This window comes from Colobus angolensis, unplaced genomic scaffold, assembly GCF_000951035.1.
Source record: "Colobus angolensis palliatus isolate OR3802 unplaced genomic scaffold, Cang.pa_1.0 Scaffold23, whole genome shotgun sequence".
NCBI lineage: Eukaryota > Metazoa > Chordata > Mammalia > Primates > Cercopithecidae > Colobus > Colobus angolensis.
The window spans coordinates 15746635-15768851 of NW_012115488.1; the positions used below are offsets into that span (position 1 = coordinate 15746635).

The following is a 22217-nucleotide window of genomic DNA, read 5'->3' on the forward strand; positions in this document are numbered from 1 at the left end:
AAACTAGCATACTCTCCAGAAACCATCAGACTTTGAGAATTATAGGTCCAGTCCCACGCCTTTTACTGCAGATAATTTGGTTTTGTACTCTTTTCCCCCCCCATTTTGGAGATCTATCTATAAATCTATCTTATTTTGTTGACTACTGTATAATGTAGTGCAATAGTGAAGTGAAAAGTTCAGACAGCCACATTCAAATCCTGGCTCTTTATTTACTAGCTCTCTGATTCTTAAGGATATTACCAGAATCTCTTAATATCTTTAGTTAAAAACCTAAAATTTACATTCAAAAGTTAAAACTTTTTTGGAATTAGCATTGGTCTAAGATACATGGTGGTTTGGGCATATTCCAGCCATAGTGAGATTTTGAAAAGCTGGGAACTAATGGTATTTCTTGGATCCTAATTCTTTACTAAGGGCTTGAGGCGATTATAGGAGGATTCATTCCATTTCATATTTATTAACAATTATGAATTTGCATCACTTTCATGGAAGTGTTGCCTAAAGCAGGGGTCCCCAACTTCCATGTCAAGGACCAGTGCTAGGAACTGGGCTACACAGCAGGAGGTGAGCAGTGGGCAAGCGAGCGTTACTGCCTGAGCACCTCTCCTGTCAGATCAGGGTGGCATTAGATTCCCATAGGAGCACGAACCCTATTGTGAACTGCACTTGGGAGGGATCTAGGTTGCATGCTCCTTATGAGAATCTAATGCCTGATGATCTGAGGTGTTACAGTTTCATCCCAAAACCATCATCCCTTCATGCTCTTGCCTCCGTCGCTCTCCCCCATGCCCCATCTGTGGAAAAATTATCTTCCACAAAACCAGTCCCTGGTGCCAAAAAGGTTGGGAAGCCACTAGCCTAAAGAGCAGAGGAACTGTACATTCCTACATCCAAGTTAATTCTGGCCCAGGTCTGCTTTCATGGTACCTGCAAGAAAATGCAATATGCAGCACCTCATTATTAATACAAATAGGTTCTATTTGTTCATCTGAAAAACATTAATTACATATAGCAGACAAAAACACAGTTCTTTTATATTTGCTATGATGGTTGGCATCTAACATAGTGTTTTGTTGCACACATATTAGATGCTTAATAAATGTTATCTGAAAGTAATACTACTTCAAACAACTCCAAAGAAAGACTTAACAGTTTTGCTTGGACTCTTAAATTAGAGGTCAGTCTGTCTGTCTTTCTGTCCTCCTTCCCTCCCCCCTCCTTTCCTTCTCCATCCTCCCCTTCACCTTTCCTTTTTCTATAAACTTTACCATAGCAAATAGAGTAATTCCAAATCATTTTTTGGAACATTCTTATTAGTTTTCATTCAGCTTCCCTTTCCACTGAAATGAATTTATTGAGTACTTGCAGTATTTCAAACCCTATGCTTTGTACAGAGAAGACAGTGCTAAATAGGAAACTCTCTCAGTGTTAGAGGGAAAGGAAGATGATGTGGAGGGAGGGAGTCTCTTACTCTGAGCATTTTCAAAATCAACATTAAAGAGTGACCCAACATTTCCCTCCTTTCTCCTTTCATCTTCTTATTTCATAGCTAGAGAGCTGCTGTGCGTTTGAGACCTAAGTGAGACGTAAGTGGTGCAATTAAATCAATTTCTCTTCCTACAGTGCTGCAAGGACTTCTGACTGACCTATATTGGGGCACTTTGCCCTTCATTAGAGAGCCACGAAAACAATTCCCTAGCCAATTAAATTCAACTTTTAAAAAGGAATTTCCTAATATACCATAGAGTTGGTGAGAAGGCAATGAATGGGTCAGACATAAGCTTTCATGTAGCCTTATGGGAAGAGTAAAGGTTAAGCTATGTCATGGTTGTCAGATGGGCAAAGCCACTGAAAGGCACGACTCTCTATTAGTTGACATAACAAAATATTAATAACTAGTGTTATGAATTAGTTGCAGTATCAGTTGAGGTATGAAAGCATGAATTTTAGACCTGACACTATCCAGGAGGGAAAAAAGTAGATGTTTCTGTACTGATGTTAATCAAAGGTTAAAAATCAAATGACATTTTGAGGAAAACAAACCTAAATAGCTCATTAATGACCATACAACTTAAATTATGGTGTGTGGTACTATGAATACGTCGATTCAGTACTTCCTTCCCCCTTAAGAAAATCTCCATTTCTCCCTACTCCTTAGTATATTTATAGAGTAATTATATGGGAACAGAGTATAGGAAGTGTAATAGTCTGCTCTGGCTGTTAGAATGAAGTAATACAGACTGGGTGACTTCAACAACAGATATTTATTTATTTACAGTTCTGGAGGCTACTAGCCCAAGATCAAGGGACCACCATGGTTAGTTTCTGGTGAGGGCTCTTTCTCACTTGCAGAATGCTACCTTCTTGCTGTGTCCTCACATGGTCTTTGTTCTCTGCAGATGTGGAGAGAGCAAGCTTTGCTGTTTCTTTCTCTTTTTCCAAGGACACCAATACTATTGGATTAGGGCCCTACCCTTATGACGGAATTTAACCTTAATTACCTTCTTAAAAGCTCTCTCTTCAAATGTAATCACATTGGGGGTTAGTGCTTTTTTTTGTTTTGTTTTGTTTTGTTTTTTGTTTGACAGTGTCTTGCTCTGTTGCCCAGCCTGGAGTGCAGTGGCTCACTGCAAGCTCCGCCCCCCGGGTTCACGCCATTTTCCTGACTCAGCCTCCCAAGTAGCTGGGACCACAGGCGCCCACCACCATGCCTGGCTAATTTTTTTTTGTATTTTTAGTAGAGACGGGGGTTTCACCGTGTTAGCCAGTATGGTCTCTATCTCTTGACCTCGTGATCCGCCCACCTCGGCCTCCCAAAGTGCTGGGATTATAAGTGTGAGTCATGGCACCTGGCACCCGGCCGGGGGTTAGTGCTTTAATACATGAATTTGCAGGGTGTTGGGGGTGGGGTGGGGGATATAACTCTGTATCATAGGAGTCTTAACTTTAGACAGTTTCTTTCTGTAAACCTCAGGGTATAGAAAATTATTTTTCCACAGGAATAAGTTATTGGAGTTTACATTCTTGCCTGAGGATGTTAGAAGAAGCATATATAGTTAAGTTCAATTTTTTTTTTCTTGGACACAGTAATTTAGGATGATACAAAACCCCTTGTCCCATTTTTGTCCTGCACTGAAGCAATCCAGACCTTCTGTATTTAATTACTTTGTGTATTTACTCTATATGCTTTTTCAGACAGTATACTAAACTTTCATGTTTGGATCAAGATGTCTGGAGAGTTTGGGAGTAGTTTATCTTTGAAGGCAGAGTTATGCTTCTGAAACATTTTGGTTTTAGAATCTCTTTTACACTCTTAAAAATTTTTTTATCGAGGACCCCTAAGAGCTTTTGTTTGTGAGTTATTTCTCTAGATATTTAAAAATTAACGTTTTAAAAAATTAATTTATTTAATAACAATGAAAACCTTTTACATATTAAATAAAATTTTTAATAAAAGAGAACTATTATTTTTCAAAACAAAAGGATTAATGAGATGCATTATTTTTCATTTTTGCAAATCTTTTTGGTGTTTAGCTTAATAGGAATATACAACTGGATTTTCAGATTTGCTTCTGCATTCAGTCAGTTGTAATAGCACAAGTCATGTAGCCTGTGGAAAACTCTACTGTACACTCATGAGAGAAGTGGAGTGAAAATGGCAAATAACATATTTTTATGAAAATAGTTTTGACTCTGAAGGCCTCCTGCAAGGGTATCAGGGATTTCTAGGTGTACCTATATCACATCTTGAGAACATTAATCTTGCCTTTTTCAGGAGCTGGAGAGGAATAGTTTAGGAGTCCACAGAAGGTAGAAAGTGGAGCTGTTGGAATTGGGCAGCAAGTTTCTTAAGATAGATCTAGGTCACAGGAGGGGAATGTTCTGGCCAGGCAAATGTGCCAGGCCACATTATCAGATGGCTTGATTATGTGCGGATTCTGCCGTCATTTATTTCAGCCCTAGATGATTCTAAAGTAGAGAGAGACAGATTTTTCTTAAACTATTGCCTTTAAAAACCATTGATTTTTATCCCTATATTTTTTGTTTATATCCAAAGTGTTTTCAACAAGCTGCCCCTTTCTCAACACCCCAGCCCCTCAACAAAAACATAATGGAGATACATCATTTAATTTCTCAGCCCTTTCATGATTTATTAGACTAATCTTAGTGTTTTGTGGTTTTTTTTTTTTTTTTTTTGAGGTGGAGTCTTGCTCTGCCACCCAGGCTGGAGTGCAGTGGCGCAATCTTGGCTCACTGCAAGCTCCACCTCCCGAGTTCACAGCATTCTCCTGCCTTAGCCTCCCAAGTTGCTGGGACTACAGGCGCCTGCTACCATACCCAGCTAATTGTTTGCATTTTTTTTTTTTTTTAGTAGAGATGGGGTTTCACCGTGTTAGCCAGGATGGTCTCCATCTCTTGACCTCGTGACCCACCCGCCTCGGCCTCCCAAAGTGCTGAGATTACAGGTGTGAGCCACCGCGCCTGGCCGACTAATCTTAGTTTTAATGAATTAAAGGCCTACTTGTCTAAGTTCATTTGCTTTTTTTTTCTCCTGCTTTTCTTGGACCCAGGAATCCCAGATGATACAGAACTCTTTGTTTCATACCTGCCCTGCCATAGAATGATCTAGACCTTTAAGAGGTCTAGAATCAGTCCTCTTTTTCTGGACTTTCTGGGGCCATGAATGACTAGGGTTGATCTGCTTTCTCAAGCTTTGCCCCAGGCCTAACCAGGTCAGCCTGGGACCAGCCTGTGGGGTTTGACTATACCTGGAACAGATGGTTAATCTGTAATTAGCTTGCTATAATGTAATTTCCATTTGGCTGGCAGTGGGGAAAGGAAGGTACTTCCGGTAAGCTACACACTGATTTTCATCTAGGTGTTCACACATACCAGGTTTTAGGAAAGAGCTTGGTTTTAGGAAAGACGGCTTGACCCTCGCATTCCTGATTAGCATATTGTTAGTGTGAAAGTAAGGTGTAGACAGATAGATGTAATCACAAAATGGTTGGAGATCTTTTATCGTGTCCTTTTCTTAGAGCAAATTTAATAGAGGAGTTTGATTTAGCACCTAAGAGTTGCTTAAAACTGAGTTACTAATTCTTTTTTCCACTATTAATTGCTACCTCCACCCTCCTTGCCCCAGCCACATTTCTCACAAACCCAGACATCCCTGAGGCCATTAAAAGTCCTGTTTGTCCCATAGAATACAATGACATACAAAAGGACATTCACTTCTTGCAGGTTGGCTTCCCTTATATGAAACATAATATGTGGCCAAATAATATGTTGCTGTATATAAAAATGTGTGGTTCTCTCATTTCTAGGATTTTCATGTGTTATCTTGGCTTTTCATCTGAAAGTTTTCTCTTGTCCATTTGTATCTTGGTATTTTCTTTTTCAATTAAAATATTAATTTCTAAGAAGCAAACCAATCTATGTCTTAGTTTATGTAAACTAATTCAAGTTTTGTTTTTTACTCCAGATGTGTTGATAGAGGTTAATATAAGAAATGTTTGTGTGGCATAATGAAAAGGTTATTTCGGATTCTGAACCCATAGCAGGTTCTAACCGGTGTTCGTCAGTTTATGCTTGCTTTTATCCTTGAGGTTAAGGAATGCTCACCAAGCCTTTGATTACTAGGTATATTGCAGAATAGATGAAATTGTCGCTAGTGTATATTCTGTATTAATCTGTCCACAGCAGCATTGTCAGTGGTCTCAAGGTTCTCTGTAGACATTAGTATTGGGTTATGGCATGCTAAAATAGAGATAATTGAGACTATAAAGTTTCAAGTTTAAGTTATCAATAACAACCCTAAAACTGTCTTCCTTTTCTTTCCTTCTAAAATAAGACATATGGTAATCTGTGATCAGATATAAACATGTACATCCTGAAATGTAATTATAAGGTCAGCTTGCCTGAGCTAGAATTCTATTAATATGAAAGTAGATGATATACCTACCCATTCTAACTCATTCATTCAAAATACCTTGAAATAGTTATTGACATTACAGAAATTTAGCCCTTCACTCTGCTGGTGTTTATGGTTAAGTGTCAGAAATGCTTTTATACAGAAGACCTTGTATGATTCCTTTGTGTGAGTGGACAGAATTTGTGGAGTAAAGATCTGGAATCTGGCATATGAGAATGTGCAATAATTGTTCAAATGAATAAACTGCTCAAATTGACCTTTGTATAATTAAAATCAGAGTGCTGAAGTGTTGCATATTCCTCATTCTTGCAATTATATTTTTGAAACTTAAAGCAAAACAAAAAATAACCCTTCTATTCCTCTTTTCATGCCCATATTTTGGCAACCACTGATATGCTTTCTGGTATTATAGGTAAGTATACATTTTCTAGAATTGTGTATAAATTGAATTATATAGATTTTATATAATTTCATGTAAATGGAATCATACAGTGCTCTTTTTTGGCCTGACTTCTTTGACTCAGCATACTAGTTTCTCTTTTAAAAATTGGTAAATAGGGCTGGACATGGCAGCTCACGCCTGTAATGCCAGCACTTTGGGAGGCCAAGGTGGGCAGATCACTTGAGGTCAGTTGTTCGAGAGCAGCCTGGCCAACATGGCGATAGCCCTGGCCAACATGGCAATAGCCTATCTCTACTAAAAGTACAAAAATTAGCTGGGTGTGGTGATGCACAGCTGTAGTCCCAGCTATTTGGGAGGCTAAGGCAGGAGAATCACTTGAACCCAGGAGGCAGAGGTTGCAGTGAGCTGAGATTGTGCCACTGCACTCCAGCCTGGCTAGGCAACATTGTGAGACTTTGTCTCAAAAAAGAAAAAGAAAGAAAAAAAAAAAGAAAAAGAAAAAAAAATGGTAAATAATATTCCACTCTACAGATATGCCATAATTTGTTTATTCACTAATTCACCATTTGATGGACATTTGTTTTCAGCTTGGGACTATTACACATAAAGCTGCTGTGAACACTCTAGTATAAGTTCTTTGTATGCACATTCAGTTTTGTTTCTCTGGGGTAAATTCCTATAAGTCGATTGGCTGGGTCATCTGGTACTGTAAGTTTTAACTTTTTAAGAAACTGCTAAACTATCTTTCAAACTGGTTGTGCCATTTCCCATTTCCACCAGTGGTATATGCGAGTGCTGATTAATTTAGTATAATAATCTTTTTAATTTTAGCTAATCCAGTAGATGTGGTTACCTTGGGTTTTCATTTGCATTTCCCTAATGACTACTGATGTTTGTTATCTTTGTGTAGGGGGAAGGAGAAATGGATTTTTTGAACATTAGTTCACCTTTTGTGAAATGGCTGTTCAAATCTTTTGCCCATTCCTTTACGTTGGATTATTTGTCGTCTTAGTGAGTGGTAAGAATACTTCAAATATTCTGGATACATGCTTACACAAAGATATATACATATATATATTACACAAACATATCTAATAGTTCCCTCTATATAAAAACACTAAAGATGTTGCTCTATCATTTTCTAGTTTCCAGAGTTTTTTTAAATTAAGAAATACATGGTACCAGCCTGGCCAACATGGTGAAACCCTGTCTCTACCAAAAATACAAAATATTAGCCAGGCATGGTGGCACACGTGTGTAGTAGCACCAACTCCAGAGAATGAGGCAGGAGAATCGCTTGAGCCCTGGAGGCGGAGGTTGCAGTGAGCAGAAAGTATGCCACTTCACTCCAGCCTGGGGGACAGCGTGAGACTCCATCTCAAAGTAATCCATGGTAATGTGAACTGTTACCCTGTATGTAATATGTTGAGTTTTTTTCCTAGCTGATTTTGAGTATTTCTTTACTTTTGGTTTGCAGCATCTTGTGTTTTGGTTTGGTTTTCTTTGAGTTTATTCCTTCTTGAATTGGTACATTGATGTCTTTTACCATATTTGTAAAGTTTGGGGATGATTGTTTCTTCGGATAATTTTTCTGCCCCAATACTTTTCTCCAGTCATTCTGGGACTCCAACTGCATATGTTTTAGTCCTTTTTATATTGCCCTACACGTCCCTGAGGCACTGTTTATTTTTTCCTCAATCTTTCTTTTCTCTGTGTTCTTCAAACTGAATCATTTCTGTTAGTCTTTAAGTTCATTGACTTTTTGTTCTTTGTCATCACCATTCTGCTCTTCAGGCCATTCAGTGAATTTTTCTTTTAAGAATTTTTGTTGTCTGTTTTAAAATTTTATTTTGGTACTTTTTGTAGTTTCTATTTCTCTGCTGAGAATTTTTACCTTCTTGTTTATTTCACTATGTTCTTTACCTCGTGGAGCATAATTATAATAACAGCTTTAAAGTATTCGATTTTTCCATCATCTGGTGATTGCCTTTTCCATTGAGAATTGTTCACATTTTCTTGGTCCTTTGTATTTCAAGTAGTTGTGGCTTGCATCCTGAACATTATGGGTGGTATATTGTGTAGACTCTTTTATTCTCTGAAGAATGTTGGTATTTTTGTTCTAGCTGGCAGTCACCCTGCTCGGGTTCAGACCTTAGTTCTGTTTCACCATCTGTGGCCAGTGGCTCCAGTATCAGTTTAGTTCTCCTAGCCTTTGTATGGTAGACAGAATAATGGTTTCCAAATATATTCATTTCCTAATCCCTGGAGCCTTGGTAATATTTTAGGTTACATAATGAAGAGCAGTTAGGTTGCAGTTAGAGTTGAGGTTGTTAATCAGCTGACCTTAAAATAAATCCTGGGTTATGTAGTTGGGCCCAGTGTAGTCATAAAGTTTTTAAAAGTGAGAAAGTGAGGCAGAAGAGTCAATATCAGAGAGGCAAAGTGTGAGAAAGACTCAACCTGCAGTTGTGGCTTTGATGATGGGAGGGGGCCCAAGCTAAGGAATGTAAGCAGTTTCTAGAAGCTGAAAAACAGACAGAAATGGATTCTCTCCAGAGCTTCCAGAAGGAATACAGCACTGTTGCTATCTTGATTTTAGCCCAGTGAGACCCGTTTTAGACTTCTGACCTCTAGAATCTTTAGAGACTTGTGTTTTAAGCCACCAAGTTTGAGGTTAATTTGTTATAGCAGCAATAGAAACTAATAGACTTTGCTATATTGCTTTGAGTCTTTTCTGCACATATGTAGCTCAGTGATTATACTGTAATTTTTGCAGGTTCATGCACAGATTTAAGGGATCCTCTTTTCTGATTCTCTCCCCTACAGGAAGAGACCCTGTAGACCCTACAGGTTTACTTCTGTGTAGCCTACAAGGTCTACTTCTGGTTTCTCTGGATAGGAATATGGGACTCATTGGAATTTTACCTGTTGGCATTGCCACACCACTCTGTGACCAAAGCCTGCCCTCAGGGCAAAGTAGAGAAAGGAAATGGAACAATATTAAAACAGAAACTCACCCCCATGTGTTTTGCTTCAGCAAGTTTTGACTTTATAACCTATTATAAAGTGAAATGAAAATGTGGACACCTGTGAAGCGGTCCAAGTGCAAAATTTGTCTAGACTTTCAGTTTTTTCTCCAGTCTTTTAGAGTTGTATCCTACCTAATTCAACAAGAATTTTAGTGGCTTGACTTTTTGAGTTTTTCTGGTGAATTCAGCTGATCTTCTCAGAATTGCTTTCTTCATCTATTTTGCAAGTTAATTGAATTACCTAATAGCTATACCAAGCATAACTCAAAATGCCGCAGTTGACCTTGGGCAAGCTCCTAACTCCAGTTAGTACAGAAGTGGAGCCATACAGCCCTGAATGTCAGGCATGTTGTGGGGACTAGTTGTATTAGTTTTTTATTGCCACCATAACAAATTACCACAAACTTCAGCAATACAGTACAAATTTATCTTAAAGTTATGTAGGTCAGAAGCCTGACATGGGTCTCACTGGGCTAAAATGAGGGAGTTGGCAGGGCTGTGTGTTCCTTTCTGTGGGCTCTGGGCAGGATACATTTCCTTCACTTTTTTGGCTTTTGGAGGTCATCCACATTCTTTGGCTCCTGGCCCTTCATCTTCAAAGCTACCAAAGGCAAGACATGTCCTTTTTCATTATTTCACTCTGATAGCCTCTTTTGCCTTTTTTTTTTTTTTTTTTTTGAGACAGAGTCTCGCTATATCACCAGGCTGGAGTTCACTGGCACGGTCTCGGTTCACTGCAACCTCTGCCTCCCAGGTTCAAGCGATTCTCCTGCCTCAGCCTCCCGAGTAGCTGGGATTACAGGCACCGGCCACCATGCCCAACTAATTTTTGTATTTTTAGTAGAGACGAGGTTTCACCATGTTGGCCAGGATAGTCTTGATCTCTTGACTTCGTGATCCACTCACCTTGGCCTCCCAACCTTTTCTGCCTTTTAAGGACCCCTGTGATTGTATTGGGCCATCCTGAATAATCTTTCCATCTCAAGGTCTGTAACCATGTCCCTAAGGATTAGGACATGGACATTTTGGGAGTTGGGGAGGATTAGTCTGTTGACCATACCAGTTAATCTTATTTATGTAATGATGAATGTAATGTAATGATGAATGATGTAATGATGTATATATTGAGCTGATGAAGTAGACAAGTGACTACTATATGTAGAAGTAATGTTGGAACAAATAATACGTCTCAGAATAGTTTCTGTAAGGCTGATTTTATTCTGAAATTTTAGTTACTTAATAGTTAATATAGCTACCTCTGTATTCTGTTGTGGTCTTTTGTGGGTAGAATTGAGGAAGACATAGGAATGGGTTTATTTTGCCATGGCTCATGATACACCAAAATGTGATCCTTGGTCAGTTTACCTAAATAGCCATGTAATTATTTTATCTAATTTAATAATTTGCTGAAATCTTCCTTATTTTTACTTTTTATGAAGTTTTTAGCCATTTATATTAGATGGTGATTTTTAAAACAACTTTTGAAGACTTAGGTGACATTTTAGTAGATATGATTGATTTCATATTATTTTAGTTTTAGATTTTTAAAATTTGATTTAGCCAAATCCATACTCTGTAGCTAATTCTCCATATCTGACCAAACTTGAGTATCTGAGGATTTTCTAAACTTGGGAAGATCTAAAATTTTTTATTATGAAAATTTCTTGTGCATTTCAAATTATAAGTCTTACGCATGGCTCTACTGTGAGTAATGGTACTAAATAATATTCACATGTACATTTCAACACATTTTAAATTCAGCCAACTACTTTTATCTTTTTTTTTTTCTGAGACTGAGTCTCTCACTCTGTCGCCCAGGCTGGAGTGCAATGTGTGATCTTGGCTCACCACAACCTCTGCCTCCTGGGTTCAAGTGATTCTCTTGCCTCAGCCTCCAGAGTAACTGGGATTACAGGCATGTACCACCACACCTGGCTAATTTTTGTTTTTTAGTAGAGATGGGGTTTCACCATGTTGGGCAGTCTGGTCTTGAACTCCTGACCTCAGGTGATCCACCTGCCTTGGCCTCCCAAAGTGCTGAGATTACAGGCATGAGCCACCGCGCCCAACCAAAATTTATCTTAATTCACAGATTTTACAGTTGACTTTATCAAATAAATATTTTTAAGGAGAAGAAATGTTTACTGACTAATATATGAATCATAATCAAAATTGAACTTCAGTTATGCTAACAAGTCCGCTGAAACGTAGCTGGAGTAACTAACTGCAGCAAAACTTGGTTCAATGTAGAAATCTAAAACTTAAAGCAACACATGCAATGTGAATTGCTTTAAATCTTTAGTTGTTAATTGAAATGCATTTTAGGCAAATTTGTCACATTCTAGGGTGTGGGTTGGGGGGTTTCATTCTCTACCTTTTCAGCCAAGATACAGTTCTGTGTCCCAACAAGTATAGTGTAGTCAGTGACTTTTCCTTTTATGATGACCATAAAACTCTTCAGACTAGTGTTTGTAAGAAGACAGGAAAATAGTAAAATATGTTAGAATTATTTGCACCAAAAACCAAATTTTAAAAATTAGTAAAGTTTTATCACCTAGGCAGAAAACTTTTCTATTAGAAATTACACAGTCTCTCATCTCAAATACCGTGTTTTACTGTTCTTAGAATCACCTAGTGCTACAGTGAAAAAAAGAGACAGTAGATAGTTTTTTTCTGAAAAAAATCAATATAATATAACATGAGAAATTTCTCTAAAAATATATTTTTTTCCACAATCATGTCTTGTCTCTTTTTTTTTTGAGACCAAGGTGGAACCATCAGCTTGTCTGTTCTCTGCAATGATTTTTGTTCTTCTGGTTTGATCCTAAAGTTCTGAGAATTCATTTTATTATAAATGTGAAAGTTCATTTAAATATTATGTTCTTTTTGTTCCTGTAAAAAAAGAGTATCTGGAATAAAGTAATAACTTGTACTGTGTTGTAGAGTTGCTTCAGTTGATGAATGGTTATCCTATTATTTGAAAAGGATTTACCTTTCAAAAAAAAAACTGTCTACCATGCAAAAACAAATGACTTCTTTGAGGTTGCTTAACCATTTCCTGTAAGCATGGGAAAGTGGTTATTTTCAAAATCACCAGACAGAATTTGGGTAGAACTAAACTTAGCTGAGCAGTTCTGTGGGTTAAATTCACTTATTGTTTCACTTCTGTCTTCCTCTAGAGAAGTTAAAATTTAAAAATTACAAAAAGAAATCTGCTTGGTTCCTGTCATTTTTACTAACTAGCTGAGTATCTTTGGACAGATGCTAATTGTTTTATTTATAAATGTAATAGGATTGGAGATTCTCTTTACAAAGCTTACAGTTTTCTAAAATAGCAATAGCTGTTTTTTAAAAAAAAGCTTCTGGTTTTTAAAAATAGCAAAACAAAGTGTCAGTAGCATGGGTACTGTGCTGTACATTCATCCCTCAGTATCCTCTGAGGATTGGTTCCAGGATCCCCTCCCCCCTACCAAAATCCACCAATGTTCAATCCCTGTATATTTGCATATAACCAGTTTACATGTATCATCCCATTTACTTTAAATTATCTTTAGCTTAGTAATATAATACAATGTAAATGCTATGTAAACTATACTATATTATATTATTATTTTTGATTTTTTCTTTTTTTAAATCTGCAGTTAGTTTAGTCTATAGATCTGGAAACTATAGATACAGACTGACTATATTTGGATAATTTCATAATTTTAATGAGAGAAAGGGAATGGGGGGAAAGTCCGGTTTACTGCCCATGATGAAGTAGTAATACAGTGAATTTAGTTGAGACATCAGCCAACCTTTTTTGAATACCTGCTAAGTACCTGGCCGAGAGAGTTGTAGAAACCACAGTGTCAATGTGTTTCTACACATTTCTATAATTGTTGGAGTTGTGTTTGTCTCTAGAATTTGTGGCACTATCCTAAACCTCCATGCAGCTCTTTAGTTTTAATGTAGAGGTGGCTCTGTGACCGCCCCCCCAGCCTTCTCCAGAGGCTATGTAGACATGAAGTGTTTAGTTGGAACTAGGGACTCGATTTGACATTCCTGGACTCTTTTACCCAAAGTCTAAAAGCGTATTAAAGGGTATAGGTACTGCAGCCAAAAAAATGGTGGGTTTGGAACTTGGCCGTGCCACTTAATAGCGTTCTTAAACCCCTTTTTTTCTCACTTCGCCTGTAAAATGTGAGGATTAAATGTTAATCAATGTGTGTAAAATGCTAATTAATATAGACAGCTGATAATTTTTTGAGTACACATTGTGTGCTAGACTGTGTTCTAAATGCTTTTACATATCATTTAATTCTTATAACTCAACGAGATGGATACTGTTATTATCCCTATCTTATAAATGAGCAAACTGAGCTTGGAAAGATGAAGTAACTTGCTTAAGGCTACGCAGGAAGTGGCAGAGCAGTCTGGTTCCAGAGATACCCTTTTTTCTTTTTCTTTTCTTTCTTTTTTTTTTGTTTTTTTCCAGGCTAGTCAAGTGAAGCAATGAGAGTGGAGAAGGAAGAAATAAGCCTGTAACTGGTTGTGATCCATTTAGTTGTAAATACCACTGCACTGGGACCAACCTCCAGAGATATTCTTAATTACTCTGCTGTGCTATCTCTTTATTGCTTAGCTGGGTATTAGCATATGATTTGCCCTCAGTGAATGTTAGCTTTTATCAACATTATCAGTGGTGGTAGTGAAGATGATGAACTTGGTTTTACTTTTTCAGTGTCTAACCTGGTCCTGTGCTAGGACCCCAGGCAGAGCTTCCTATGAAGTCACATACAGCAAGGCCTTTGGGCTTAAGAGAAAAACCCCACAGCTGCACAGAGGAGTTTTTATATAAAGAATACAAAATGTTCTGAATACCAAGTGTTTCATTCTCTCCTTATGTTTCTGAGTTGAAATTTGAAGTAATCATGAGACACTGCGTGTGTTCCCATTTCAAAAATGCCACAGAATCATAAAACTAGTATGTAGCATATAATATCAATTTTGTCTTAGGGGATCAATTAGTCTAAGAATAGTATATCAAAACATTAATTGTGATAATAGTGTAGTGATCAATTTATGAATGAAATGATCCTCTATTACTGCATATCATATCATAAAACTTAATGGCTTAAGGCAACAACCATTTTCTTTGCTCATGATTTTTTAGCTCAACAGTTTGGATTAGATTCTCTTGGGTGTGCCCTCTGCTGATCTTGCCTGAGGTCACTCTTGTAGCAGCCATCATCTGGCAGCTTGACTTGGAGCTGGATGGTCTAAGATAGTTTCAGTCCTATCCGCCCATTGATAGTGGCTTTTGACTGGGTTTGGCTTTCCATGTGGTTCCTTGTCCCCAAGGAGCCTAGCTTAGTTTTCTTCTCGTGGAGCTCTCAGGTAGTAAAAGATAAATGGTGAAAGCTACAAGGCCTCTTAAAGCCTAGGATTGGACATTCCACAGTGTTATTTCTGCTGCATTCCATTGATTAAAGCAAGTTACAAGGCTGGAATCAGTGGCGATAGAAACTTCACCTAATAATTGGAAATTAATAGCAAATTCCTTTTTAAAAAAGAATGTTTTGTTCATTAATTTTAAAAATTGACACATTATAATTATACATATTTATAGAGTATAATTCCATGTTTTGATACATATCTGTGCTATATAATGATCTAGTAAGGTAGTATATTGATCATTCATGCATTTATCTTTTGCTTGCAGTGAGAACATTCAAAAGTTTCTATTGTAGCCATTTTGTAATATGCAATATTTTACTGTTAACCACAGTCACCCTGCTGTGCAATAGAACACCAGAATCTCTTCTACTTATGTAATTGTAACTTTTTATCCTTTGACCAGCCTCTCCCCATCTTCTCCCTTGTCCCCTCCCCAGTCTCCAGTAACTACGTTCTACTCTCTGCTCTTCTATGATTGATATCAACTTTTTTTTTTTTTTTAATGATTCTACATTTGAGTGAGATCATGTGGTATTTGTCTTTCTGTCTAATAGCAGATTCTATCCTGGTATCCTTGTTTCCTGATTTCACTGTTGTGGATCATTTCTAAAACATCCTAACAACATTGATAGTTTTTTGTTAATTTATTAAGATCTTGGCAGATGAAAACGTGATCTGTACACGTTTGAGAGGTTTATTTCTATTTTTTAATATAAAAAGAAAATATAGATAATATAAATACCCAACATATCCACAACTCCACCTCTCAGAAATAACCAGTTAACCTTTTTTTTTTCAGTGTATCCAACTGTGAAGGGGTGGCCTGCCCCTCCACACCTGTGGGTGCTTCTCGTTAGGTGGGATGAGAGACTTGAGGAAAGGAATAAGACACAGAGACAAAGTATAGAGAAAGAAAAGCGGGACCCAGGGGACCAGCGCTCAGCTTACAGAGGACCCACGCCGGCACCGGCCTCTGAGTTCCCTTAGTATTTATTGATAATTATCTTTACCATCAAAAAGATAAGGGAGTGGCTGGAAAATAGGATCATTGTAGGGAGGAAATCAGCAGTAAGACATATGAACAAAAATCCTTGTAACATGAATAGGTTTAAAGGAAAATGCTGTGCCTTGAGATGCATATGCGAACATCTCCATAAACCTTTTAGCAGTATTGCTCCAGCAAGCCCCACCTTATTCCTAAAGGCGGTTTTCTCCTTACTCAGTAAATAAAGCACACAATGGGTTTTACCCGGAGATGTTCCATTGCCCAGGGAGGGGCAGGAATTTTAGCCAGCAAGCTGCCTTCAGGTACTTGTTTAACAAAGACACATCCTGCACAGCCCAAAATCCTTTTAACCTTAAGTCACCACACCACATGTCTCTTGCAAGGACAAAGTTGGGGGTAGGGTCACAGATTAATAGCATCTCAAATACAGAATAAATGGAGTCTCTTATGTCTACTTCCTTCTATATAGACACAGTAACAGGCTGATCTCTCTTTCTTTTCCCCACACAACTGGATATTTATTTAAATGTCTATAACCTGCTTTTCTCTCTTTATATTTTGAATACTTTTCTGTGTTTAAAATAGGTGTAAATAATTTTTTGTCTGCATATCTTATTCAGTATGAATATACCTATCCCTTGTTGTTTTAGGTTTTTCTCTCTTTTTTTTGCTATGTAAACTACACTGCTATAAACATTCTTATATGTATATCTCTGGCAGTTACTCCAAGGAAAAATTCCTGCTGTGAAGTTACTTGGTCAAATAAGTATTTTGGACTTTTGATATGTATTGATGAGGCATGATTTTAAGAATTCTCTGGTTTAAACTTATTAGTGAGTATAATGTTGCAGAGCTGGATTCATTATGTTTGAGATCATGTGAAAGGGAAATTTCTAAAAGCTAATTTGAAATAGAAACCATTAAGAAAAATACATTTCTTTAGCATTTCATTTACAAATCAAAATGTATAAACTTAGTTGCTAATATTTTCTTGTTTTTCTGGTGTTGCAGTTTTTTTGTTGATACATTATAGTTATACATGTTTTTACGATTGATGTGACATTTTCATACATGCGTACAGTGTGTAATGATCAAATCAGAGCAGTTGGAATATCCATCACCTCAAACATTGATCTTTTTTTAATGTTGGAAACATTCCAGTTCTTCTATCTGTTTTGCACTATACATTAAATTATTGTTAATGGGTACAAAAATAAAGTTAGAAGGAGTAAGAGCTAGTGTTCAATAGTACAGTAGTAAGTTGATTGTAGCTAACATTGTCTTAGTGACCAAAGCTTTCATTTTGCATTTGGGTCCACTAATTAGAGTTCTTCATCTTTCTTTTTACATGTGGATATATTTTGCCTTTCATTCATCTGTAATTTCCAGGTCCTTAAAAAAAAAAAAGTAGATTGAGAATGCAGGCATTTTGAAGAGTGGGTGCAAAAATCATAGAATTCTGCCTCCCACCTCCAACCCCCAACCCCAAGATATTAGGTTTTTCTTGCCCATACCTAATTTGGCAGCAGGGTTATTTTGAGGACTCTCTTTTGTAGGATCTTTCTGATGCATAACTCAGTTTTAATTTAAAATTTTCTTTTTATATTTTTCATTTAATGGCACAATACTTATTATAAAACCATAATTAAAATTTTAACATAAATCGGCTTGAGAACAAACAACTGATTCTTAGAGTAGAGTGCCTCTGGTGAGGGCATATGTGCTTGGACCTTCTGGAGAATAGCCCTTTAGTTGTTGGCATTCATTGAGCACTTAGCGTCTAAAAATGTCTTACAGAGAGTATGGAAGACATCGGTTAATTTAGAGGTTTGTTAGGTCGACATGAGTTAAAAGAATTTCTACCTTGTTTGTTGTGATAGTCATTTTTCTTCTTTTACTGAAAGCAGTGACTTCTTCCTCATTTTTAAAATTTTTTTTAGGCTTAAGATTTTATGATTAAGATTTGTATTATAGTTATTTGTTTGGTCCTGTCCTTGATCTTTTTCACAGCAGGATTCTTTATGTGCTATAGTTTTTGTTTCTGTTTGCAAGTTGTCCTTGGTCATTGGCATTCTCTAGTGGAATTTCTCCTTTTCAACTAAAATGTTCTCCTTGATAGATATTTAAAACAATGTACAAAATTAAACCAGAAGTGGCTCATCTTTTCTGCTTCTTTTCTTTAGCACTTTAATGTTGATTTTTGCTTATAGGACTATAGAACTGCACAGAAAATAGCAGCTGTGATTAGACTTCGTAAATATAACGCAGTAAAGAATTTGAAAGTGATGGAGGCGAAGTGTGGTGGGTCACACCTGTAATTCAAGCACTTTGGGAGGCAGAAGTGGGAGGATTGCATGAGACCAGGAGTTTAATACCAGCCTGGGCAATATAGTAAGACCCTATCTCTACAAAATTTTTTTTAAAAATTAGCTTGGTATGGTGGCACATGCCTGTAGTCCCACCTAGTCAGGAGGATGGGGTAGGAGGATTGCTTGAGCCTGGGAGTTTGAAGTTGCAGTGAGCTATAATTGTGCCATTGCACTCCAACCTGGGTGATAGAGTAAGACTCTGTCTTATATATATTTGTGTGTGTGTGTGTGTGTGTGTGTGTGTGTGTGTGTGTGTGTCTAGTGAAGAGAAACCTGGCCCTACCAGTGATGGAGTCCTGGCTTTATCACTTAGTATATTTTGGAACCTCAGTTTTCTCAAAGGTAAAATGGGGATAATAACTGCCCTGTCTACTTATATTATCATAGGAGTCAAATAAGATACATGGGTCACAACACTTTGCAAACTATGAAGTGCTTTATTAATAAAGAGCTCGTGGCTATTAAATAATTAGGGTAGAAGCTTCAAAATCATAAGACAATAAACATGTCTTTACTTTTCAGCAAAGCACACTAGTCTTTCTGTTTAAGACTCATTAGCATAATTTCCCCCCTCATGCCTTAAAAATGATGTTTCATTATCATTCACAGAACACATTAATAGGTAGATTCTTAAAATATGAAGAGTCCAGAAACCTCGTTTTGCCTTTAATACCAAAAATACCAAATTACTTAAGTAAGCAACAACACTGGCCTCTTGATGTCTTTTAGGGTCAGCTGGAGCAATGTCCCTGGAGAACCCTCAGGTATAGTGGAACTTTAGATATTATCTGTTTCACAGAGATTTTGACACACAGATTTTACATTTTAAGTCATCTGACTTCTAAGACATTTGTCAAATGGCTGCCTTGATATAAAAACACTATAATTGCTCCCAAAACATCCCTAAGAATTAAGCGTCTCTAAAGGCCATATTCATGTACTATACTGCATTTACACAATAAAACTTAATATACTGGATGACAGCTACAATTTGTAGCCTGGCTATTATTATTATTATTATTATTATTATTTGGTAGAAACAGGGTCTCATTGTGTTATCCAGGGTGGTCTTAAAACTCTTGTCCTCAAGTGAGCCTCCTGCCTCAGCCTCCCAAAGTGCTGAGATTACAGGTGTGAACCACTGTGCCTGGCCTCTTCACTATATTTTATGTCTTCTAAACCATAATTGACTTGAATTATCTACCAGCTTTGAGGAAAGAAGGGGAAATGTAGTAAGTGTTCTCAAGAATCAGTGTCTGGTAGAACTGAAAGGCAGTGACTCAGATCCCATAATCACTGAAGTACTACTAAGTCCTCCTGATTTAAGATCCAGCCCCACAGCAGGTATTAGAAGGACCTTGTTAACCTTATAGACAGTGTATGAATTTTATCTAATTCCAAGCCTCCAGTAAACCTGGGTTAAGCCCTTGAAGAGTTCATGCATGGACATGGAGGTAATTTTTGTTAATACTTCATTTTAATGTATTAGATTATTGCTACTTTCATTTCAACATTTATGGCATGTTTCTTCCCTGCTAGGCACCAAGAATAAAAAGATGAATGAGGTTACAAACTTCTCCTTGGAGGAATTATTCGAATTTGAAGCAAAATTTGTAATTGCAGTTTACTTACGCAGAAATTCTTTTTTTCTACAGGATAAACTGGGCCTTGAGAGTTTTCTAAACCTTCTTTCCTCAACTTCTAATTCTTTAGCAGCAAAAAGTTACCAGGATTGAAATGTATCCATTATTCTAGACAAGTAAATGTAGAGCAGGTTTTGGAACTCAATATTTCATCCTAAATGTGAAAGACTGTATAGGCAAATAGTGTGCATAACTTCCTTTTTCCAGGGTTGAGAGGCTGCCAGTGGTGTGTAGTGTGGAGAGAGTGAAGTGACTCATAATTCTGGAATGATTGTTTTGATCTCGTCTTGTAGGCTCTGTAGAATACTGACAGGGCAACCAGCATAATTAACACTACACAGTCTAACTATAAACAAAACTCTATGTACAGTGGCTACCAAGAAGCAAGCCTGTACTGGATAATCCCCCAAGTTGTCAGGATTACTTTTAGAATGATGATTAGATAGTGTCATTTACTATAAACCAAGTTGCTTTTCTTTGATTGTCCAGGGACTTACCATGGGGGGAAAAGTGAATATAATAATATTTGTGGAAGTCTTCTGGGTTATTTTTTTCAGGGCCCATTTAAGCATTTCTTTATTGCAGTTCTTATAACCTTTTTGTCTTAAGAGAACATTTGTACATCTTACTATGTATGGCGTACTATTTTAGGGAGAATAGGAAAATTGGTCAGAGTAAGACATTTGTTCCAATAATAGTTGGATTGATTTTTTTAAAGGTAAAAGAAACTAGGAATTTGAAAACATTACATTGGACTGGTATAATAAATAAAGAGGGAGAAAAAAAGCCTATGGGCTGCAGAGAAGAGGATGGGATACGGGGACAAAGTGAAGTGGCTATAGCTGCTGTATGTGCTTGAGAGAAACCAAGATGTTTGTAAGATGTGTATGGTCTCACATACTGGTCAGAAGCAGGGCAGGCACTGTTTATGGTTGTATGTGCTTTAGGTATTTGTGGAAGCATGGCTAAGAGCTGAGGACCAATTTAGTTTGTTTATATGTAGGGCTACTCGGTCTCTTAGATTTAGAACAAAGATGCTAGCTTTGTTTCACATAGCTGTGACCTGAACTACCGCAGAAGGGTTATATTTATGCAAAACGTGCCTCAGAATTGTGATTACCTCAAATGAAGTTAAGAATTTTAAATCAGATGCTTTAAAATGAGGGCTTTTTTTCCTATCCAGCAAAACTCAGTTAAAATTTTAAGTGGACATTTAAAAGGAGTTTCCCTTTTTAAGAAAGAAGTACAGAAATCCAAATACAAAAATGGATGTTAAGTCGTTTTTTGCTTAAGAATGCTTTTTTTTTAAAACTTTTGATGAGCTCATAAGAAGTTTCCTTTAAAAGTTCTTTAGTTCATTTTAAATATTTGAATTTACAAAGAAAATTTCCCTAGCTTTTTACTTGAAAGGAGGGGGAAAACATACTGTATTTTCTAAATTTGGGCATAACTAGTATTATTGCTGGCTAAATGATTTTGTGTTTGCCAGATATTTTTGAAAGAGAGACAGATGTAAGACAGCTGGGCTTGTTAAAAGATCTCTGTCTTTAGCCTGTGACAAAGTTCTGATTTGTCCCTTTAAATTACCTAACTGGACTTTTGAGAAGTGAAAAATTGGTTTTGGAGATGCACCAGGACATGATATGTGTGGACTTTTGGGCCAGTTTCTAGGAGAATGTGAGTTAGAGCTGCCCACACTACTTTCCTGCCCTCTAGCAGCATTTTTTGCATTATTTTTCAGTTGTTTATCTGGTTTCTGTTTTGTTAATTTTTGTCCTGTTTTTTTATTATTTTTTCTACTTAGGTTTAATTTGGTATTATTTTCTAGGTTCTTGGGTGGAAATATCATTAATTTTTTTCTTTTTATTATTATTATTATACTTTAAGTTCCAGGGTACATGTGCACAACGTGCAGGTTTGTTACATACGTATACATGTGCCACGTTGGTGTGCTGCACCCATTAATTCGTCATTTACATTAGGTATATCTCCTAATGCTATCCCTTCCCGCTCCCCCCTCCCCGCAATAGGACCCGGTGTGTGATGTTCCCCTTCCTGTGTCCAAGTGATCTCATTGTTCAATTCCTACCTATGAGTGAGAACGTGCGGTATTTGGTTTTCTGTTGTTGTGATAGTTTGCTGAGAATGATGGTTTCCAGCTGCAGCCATGTACCTACAAAGGACACGAACTCATCCTTTTTTATGGCTGCATAGTATTCCATGGTGTATATGTGCCACATATTCTTAATCCAGTCTGTCACTGATAGACATGTGGGCTGATTCCAAGTCTTTCCTATTGTGAATAGTGCCGCAATAAACATACGTGTGCATGTGTCTTTATAGCAGCATGACTTATAATCCTTTGGGTATATCCCCAGTAATGGGATGGC

General features: G+C 37.2%; 1 protein-coding gene across 2 annotated transcripts in view; it reads left to right on the plus strand.

The window, feature by feature from the left end:
* Window positions 1–22217, plus strand: part of LNPEP (leucyl/cystinyl aminopeptidase) — a 101622-nt gene that overhangs the window by 12922 nt on the left and 66483 nt on the right. Inside the window, exon 1 of one of the 2 annotated variants that reach the window (XM_011944297.1) lies at window positions 9664–9980. The exons of the other annotated variant lie outside the window; for it this stretch is intronic. The gene's annotated coding sequence lies outside the window, so the exon portion shown is untranslated. Of the gene's footprint in view, window positions 1–9663; window positions 9981–22217 lie in introns of those variants that run through there. 2 annotated transcript variants of the gene reach the window in all.